Genomic DNA, 8239 nt, shown 5'->3' with positions numbered 1-8239 from the left:
AGATTAAAATAGTCTTCAACCATAGAATTGGAATATAAAGAGGAATACTGATCGGAAGAACTGTCTTCAGAAATCTTATGCAGGCCCTGACAGATAAAAGGGGAGGTGGTTCCGATCAAGGAACTTGTATAAAGAAAGGGGTTTCAGGCTATTATTTGTAGCTCATCTTTTGGCCATTTTTGTTACAAAAGGTTAGCATTACCCCCGAAACCATCCTGACGTATCATTCACTGTATCGTGTATTTTAGTACGGTGACCGCCTCGTGACAGCGGAAGCCCGGAGATGGCAAATACATGCATTTTTTTCGGGAATTTTGTCTTTTTTTGTCTGGTGTTATTCCTTTTTCAATAATAATTCTATTTGGCTATTTTGGCCATGTGTATGTTATCAAAATAGAGCTGTAGGTGTTCCAGGGCCTTAAAAGTGCATGGCTAATGTTTTCTGCACCAGGTTGATTGGTGAATTATATTGCAGGGGCTTCCTCCCACTATCAAATATGCAAGAGACAGTTTATAATAAGAAGTATTTGGTGGTGATACCTGTATTTATTTATTACAGAGCAGAGCAGTAAATGTTCGATTTTATTAGGGGGAACTGAGTTGAAGCGAGTTACCCCCAAATCTGAGATCCCCCTTTTCGTGTTATATACTAGACGGGCTACATATTTAATAGAGGGAGCAAGCTCCTGTGATTATAGTGTAAGACTTTATCGTTAATGTTAATGTACGTGTCTCTGGACTAGGTGCCCAGAAGCTAATCGCTTTCACATGACACAGGTGTCTATGGAATAACTTGTAGAGTTTGAGGTATAAAGATAATCAACTGAGAAATGTAGCTAGTTGAGAGGAACTTGTTTCCAAAGATATGATTTATTTCAATGATTGTGGCTTAAGTTTGAATGATTTAACAAGGAGTTTCGGCCTAGAGGTCGATAAATTGAGAATTTCGACCTGACAATTTAAAAAACTGGGAATGGCCAACTAGTAATTTGTAGTTCAATTATGCACTATGTCGGATAGTTTTGTGTTCATTCATCTTGGTGTTCCATGTAAACTGATATCGAGCCTGAATATTACGCAAAATGGCGCACTGCTACGATGCATTATGAATTTTAATGTTTGTGTTTTTAAAATGTCCATCGTAATCAAGTGGTGAATTTAAAATAAAACAAAGAGTTCAATATTAACCATTTATAACAATAAGCTAAGGTTCCGATACGGTTGAATTCGATTCCCGTACTTTCCTTTTATCCCATTATTTTGCAATAAGACGATTATTTGAGGCGTAAAAACTCAAACGGTCTATATAATTTGATTCAGTACATGGGTACTTTGATTTCTTTATCATCTAAATGATTTCTGTTTCTCGGAATGGTAGTTTTAAATCAAGAATGTGATTTCTTTGAGTTATGATTAATCCAAAGTAAATATCATCGTAGCGGAACAAAACGTACACTTGACCTGTCACTTATCTCGGTGTACGTAATACCAAAAATCATGTCATAATCTGCAAGCGTTTAGAGAAAAACGATTATTTCTGTGAATTTTGCTAAGTTTAAGGCCCGTAATTTCAGTAAAAATCATCGGGGTGAAACGTAAACATAAACCTGACCTGTAACTTATCATGGTGAACTTATATACCATAAATCATGTCAAAATCTGCAAGAGTTAAGAAAAAAGTCCGGAAAACGGTTATTTCTGTGAATTTTGCTAAGTTCAAGGCCCGTAATTTCGATAAAAATCATCGGAGCGGAACGAAAGTTAAACTTGTCCTGTAAGTTATCATGGTGAATTTATATACTAAAAATCATGTCAATATCTGCAAGCGTTAAGAAAAAAAAGTCCGGAAAACTGTTATTGCTGTGAATTTGCTAAGCCAAGGCCCGTAATTTCGGTAAAAATCATCGGAGCGGAACGAAAGTTATACTTGACCTGTAATTTATCATGGTGAACTTACATCCCAAAAATCATGTCAATATCTACAAGCGTTTAAAAAAAGTCCGGAAAACTGAAGATGGACTGACGGACAAACAGAATGACGGACTGATGGGCGGCGCGACGGATCCAAAACATTATACCCGCCCCAACTTCGTTGAGTGGGGTATAATAAAAAGGACTAAATATAAGACAAAAATGTGTAAATCCAAGTCTCGAGCTCAAGACTTGAACTTTGTCGACCGGGAAGGTGTGTCAAGTTCAAGATAAAGTAATAATGTACAAGTAGTCAAGGACGTCTCTCTAGATTACTTTAATGACCTTCTAAAGTAAAATGTGCACGCGAGCGGACGATCTGTGAGGAGCCATTTTCAACATAGCGGACACCTGGTTGTGCAATGTGATGACTAATGGTCTATTATCGATTGTATGTTATACATGAACTAGTTTTATTGATAGTACGTTTGAATTGCCTCAGATTGTTTGATTCATTTTAATACAAGTTGTAACTGTTTATATCTTTCTTAGTGTTACTTTTGATTTGAATGGTATTATTAGATGGACAATAGGGACTGTTTCATAGTGGTGTGGGTTAAAAAATTATTTGATTGAGCTTTCCAATCTATAATAGTGATGGTCTTTTTATCGAGAGCCTTTTTTTAATGGTATTGCTGATATGTGTCAATGTACACTCGACCGACTGATGTAATGTCATTGTGTAATATTCAAATTTAAGATAATTATCTAGTTGACTCGATGAACGACTTTATAAGGGGGACAGGTATCGTTAGCATCTGTTTTTCTATGTACTATTGATTTTTGCTTGTCGTGTGGTTAGATGTATTTGAAAGGTTATACTTGTTTTCGTTTGCGGTCATTCACTCGGAGGTTTCGAAGTCGAGTTACCTGCCTTTCAATCACAAGACATTTTAACTTTCATATTATTGTATTTCTCCGTCATAAAAACAATATGGGTCGAAGATCCCATAATGCCTTTACAATTCAATATCCATACGGGTAGCTTTGGTACGAGTCCTTCTTATACAAAGTTTATCGAAGACGATTCGAACGGTCAACAATTGTTTCTTCCTTTCCTACTGTACAGGTGAGGAAAGTATTCCTTATGAAGTTCTGTGAATCCAAACATCTTAGGAAGCTTCGACAGGCGGTTGGTAGAAAGTTCAGAGAATCGATCATCCGTATCTTACATCCAGGCACTTCTATTCATATGTTCCTTCCTCCTTCCACCATTTGGAATAATCATCGATTTGACTAAATTTTTGTACAAGTATTGTAGTATTTGGACGGAATCATATCCTTTAAAGTTATGACACAGCACTGTCGCTCCTTTGTTATTACCTGAAAATAACCACGAACAAAATGCTTCTGTTGTTAATTCTCTGTCTTGAATGGTCTAAGACAGAAGACAAAGAAAGATACATTAACGATTACCGCGAAAAAGAGGGAATCTTACTATAATATAGTAATATAAGGAAAAATCCCTGTATGAGGAACTAGGCGAAATGTATATTGAGCAGCTTCTGGAATCAACTTAGTGACTGATGAAATGTTAGAAATGCGATGGAAGTTTAAAGGAGAGTGTGTTGAAACATGAAATCGAACAAATGTAGTCATTGCCGCATATACCACAGCTCAGGCTCGACTGAAACTGTACAGCTTGGACCCCGTGCTCTCTACTGTGATACCGACTCCATAATATTCAAAAGTAAAGAAGGAGAATAGAAACCGACCCTTGGAGATTATTTGGGAGACCTGACGAATGAAGTAGCTGGAAACAAGATAAAAAAATTCGTGACTGCCCTAAGAACTATACCTTCATATTAACTAAACCACAAGATGACGGAACGACGACCTGTTGTAAAGTGCGTGGAATTACGTTAAATCATAAAAACGCACTTCAAATCAACTATGAATTATTAAGAGAAATGGTAGTAAACCGATCTGAAGGCACCATGATAGAAGATGACAGAATAATTAGAAGGAAGAAACAATCGTTGACCGTACGAGAGCGGAAAGATTACCGAATCGTCTTCGATAAACGTTGTATAAAGGATTCGTACCAAAGCTACCCGTATGGATATTGAATTGTAAAGGCATTGTTGGATCTCCGATCCATATTGTTCTTATGACGGAGAAATACAATAATATGAAAGTTAAAAAAGCGTTGTTATTGAAAGGGATAACTCGACTTCGAAACCTCCGGGTGAATGACCGCAAACGAAAACAAATATAACCTTTCTAACCACACGACAAGCAAAAATCAATAGTACACAGAATAACAGATGCTAACGATACCTGTCCCCCGTATAAAGTCGTTCATCGAGTCAACTAGATAATTCTCTTGAATTTGAATATTACAAAACGACATTACATCAGTCGGTCGAGTGTACATTGACATATACCAGCAATACCATTAAAAACAAGTACTAACTTTAAAAAAAGATAGCCGACGCAGTAAAATTTTGTTCTTTTTACTTATACATTTGAAAGTTTCTACATTTCATTCAAGAAAATTAGCACGTCGTTTCTATACAGTTTTTTTTCAAACGCCACTCAGTTATCAGTATTTGGCCAATCGGGAAACAGAATTTCGATCAGGTGACTTGGGTTTCCATAAGAGCGTCCTTAGGGTATAGTGTAAAAAGCGAAACTATACCGACTGCGTTGGAAAAGGCTCTCGATAAAAAGACCATTACTATTATAGGTTGGAAAGCTCAATCAGATTATTCTAGATAGGAGGTGATGTAATGTTTTTGATGTGCCTGTTATGTTTCCGAATTGAAACAAAGGAACAATGCCGTCTTTCTTGTATATATATATATATTTAATCAAGGGAGATAATACAATCAACTGGGAAAGATGGTAATGCTAAACCTGTATGACAGTTTTTGGGTATAATCAGGATACGACATCCCTCTTAGATGTAAAAATGTTATGAAGAAATTAAAAGTTATTTCTAAACTGTAAACTTGCAACATTGTATCAAATCGGTTTTAAAATTAAATGCCTGATTGTCACTATGTATGGATTTCTTAACAAGTCATAACAGTATTTTTGGATATTGTCATTTTGAACCATGTGACTATAGTTTATATTTGACTAGAATATGAAACTAATTTTGTCTAATAACTAAGAAACTATTACTACAAAAGTATGCAAACATATTCAAAGCACATTTAGATATCATTTTTACGTATCTAACACAAAAACTTTTGCACTTTTCTGAGGGTGTTATTATGAATTCCATCAGTAGAATATACTGTTGGTCCGTTATCGGTCTTAATGACTTTCGGTATGCCAAAAGTTAATATAACTTTGTCTAGAACGGGTGTAACTGCCGAGGCAGAGTCAGATTTGATAATTTCTACGATTGGATAACGTGAATGCCCATCGATTATCACGAACAAAATATCTCCAGTTGGCAGGGGACCACAGAAGTCGGCGCTCAAGTATGTCCATGGTTTGTCTGGCATTTCTGACATGTGAGCCAGCACTCCACAGTATTGTAGAACTGCCTAATTTTGGTCTTGTAATCTGGTGCTTTGTAACATTTATCACTTCAAAAAAATGTCAAGTATCTGTAAATCTATATATCTAGAAATAGCTCAAGCCAAGGCCTTCAAAATGCAGTAAAAAATTTCTGGAAAAAAATTACCCACAGCATATAGGGTTACCATAGAAACCATGCAAAAATATGGGAAAATTTGCAAAAAATTTCATAAAATCAGGTTTAAAAATATCAAATTTCCCGCAAAATATCTGAAATTTTTATTTCATCCCCTGAAACTGTTCAAACTTTTTCCTTCGAAAACCCTTTCCTCATATGGGCATCGCCAGTTAGATTTTGAGCTATTTCACTTTGTAATCCACTTATTAAATTTAGCATGGTAAAAAATTGACTTACTTTCACTTTCACAATGAAGTCAAATTGTCATTGAAAAAAGCCCCTTCAACATTGAAAATATATAAAACATTGCAAAATACTTTTAAAGGTCAGAAAATGTTTTATCAAGAATAGATTCTTCATTTTTAATCACTATAGCAACCACCGGTTTCCATTTATGTCATTTTTCATCCCTAGCCAAAAGTTCGAAACTAAACTAAACTGTGGAGTGCTGGCTTAAGCAGAATGCAATATTAAATATTGTAATTTTCTAGTTATTTCGTGAAAGCTTACCTTCTTACGAGTAAAATGACACCAAATTTATCATAATTGGTCCATTGATAACAATTTTAGAGGCATTCTCATACTAGGCTATCTCCTCTTCATTAGTGGAGAACTTTCTTTATACCTAAGTGCAGATATGCATTTCGCTTGTTTTGCTATAATAATCTTTTAAATGAAAATTTCAACTTAAAACATACAAAATTACAACCCATATGTACCTATACACCCTAAATTTGGGGTTTTGTAAGCTTTTAACAAATGTTTTATGCCAAAATAGTGCATTTGAAGCTCATCGCATAAAAAATCGCAGAAATCTGAATGAACTGAAAACCAAATACTAAAAAGTCCACTCCAGGTCTAAGGTTATTAAACCTTTGCTTATTGTGCACTTAAAAGTTGCCCGATTAACTATTTTACATGTAACCTGCGCAAATATTTAGCTTTAATAAATATATTTCATTCTTTTTGATGGCAAGAGCCATATTCACATATGAATCAGTTCAGTGATTGTTCTGTTAACTTTGCAAAAAATCTGCATAATTGGTTGCTAGGGACTTCTAAGCTAACAACAACATAGGTCCATACCATAAGTTACATTTTTTAACCTTTGTATCAAAGCATAGCATAAAAACACTAGTTTCTAAGATGTAAAGCAATTTTTTAAATGTGTAGAGGTATTGGCAGCTCCCTTTAAGCCAGCACTCCACAGTATTGTAGAACTGCCTAATTTTGGTCTTGTAATCTGATGCTTTGTAACATTTATCACTTTAAAAATTGTTAAGTATCTGTAAATCTATATATCTAGAAATAGCTCAAGCCAAGGCCTTCAATATGCAGTAAACATTTTCTGGAAAAAAATTACCCACAGCATATAGGGTTACCATAGAAACCATGCAAAAATATGGGAAAATTTGCAAAAAAGTTCATAAAATCAGGTTTAAAAATATCAAATTTCCCGAAAAATATCTGAAATTTTTATTTCATCCCCTGAAACTGTTCAAACTTTTCCTTCGAAAACCCTTTCCTCATATGGGCTTCGCCGGTTAGATTTTGAGCTATTTCACTTTGTAATCCTCTTATTAAATTTAGCATGGTAAAAAATTGACTTGCTTTCACTTTCACAATGAAGGCAAATTGTCATTGAAAAAAGCCCCTTCAACATTGAAAATATATAAAACATTGCAAAATACTTTTAAAAGTCACCTTTTTCAGAAAATGTTTTATCAAGAATAGATTCTTCATCTTCACTATAGCAACCACCGGTTTCCATTTATGTCATTTTTCATCCCTAGCCAAAAGTTCGAAACTAAACTAAACTGTGGAGTGCTGGCTGAAGCGGTTCGATCTTCTTGGAATTGGTTACGGATTGACAAGTAGCACAATTCTTGATAGCGTTATCAACTTGATCATTTAGTCCAGGGAAGCAGAATTTTGATCGTAAGCATGCCTTCGTCTTAGTTATCACTTGATGACCTTCGTGCGCTATACGGATTGCTCTTTCTCGCAGAGATGCTGATAATACAACACGGTTGTCTCTAATTAGGATTTTATCTCCGAATGAGGCAAGTTCTCCACTTATACTTGGCATCACCCGAAGTTCTTCAATATCAATATCAATATCATTAATGTCTTTTAGTTTGTACCATTTTCCAGTCTCGACGAATTCGATAACGTGTCATTGTTTTGTCATTAGAAGTTGCTATTTTTACTTCGTTCAGTGTCATTGCGCGTGGCATTGATTCTGACGCTATGAATTTGACGAACTGTTCTGCGACAGATTGCTGGCGAGATTTGAAATGAATGTAGCTGGGTCTAGACATAAAGTCGGCTGGATTGTCTTTCTCTGGCTAATAAATCATCTTTAGTTTGTACGGCAGTAGTCGTAGACCCCATCTTTCAATTCGGAGAGGCGGCTTGAATTTAAACCAGATTCGCTCTAGAGGTTTATGATCAGTGATTATCCTGACTAACGATACCCGTGCAGGTCCGGGTGTTAAAAGAATAGGCCTGCAGCAGCGCTAAGCTTGTCGTAAAAGGCGACTAAATAGTGCTCAGAACCCTAGCCGGGGCTAGGGCGCTCTGCCCACAGAGCAACTGGGATGTGTGCCCCAGGTG

The sequence above is a fragment of the Perna viridis genome, chromosome 1 (genome assembly GCF_037379345.1).
Source record: "Perna viridis isolate PV_CMFRI_1.1 ecotype Kerala chromosome 1, ASM3737934v1, whole genome shotgun sequence".
NCBI lineage: Eukaryota > Metazoa > Mollusca > Bivalvia > Mytilida > Mytilidae > Perna > Perna viridis.
Note: the sequence above shows the minus strand (reverse complement) of the source record.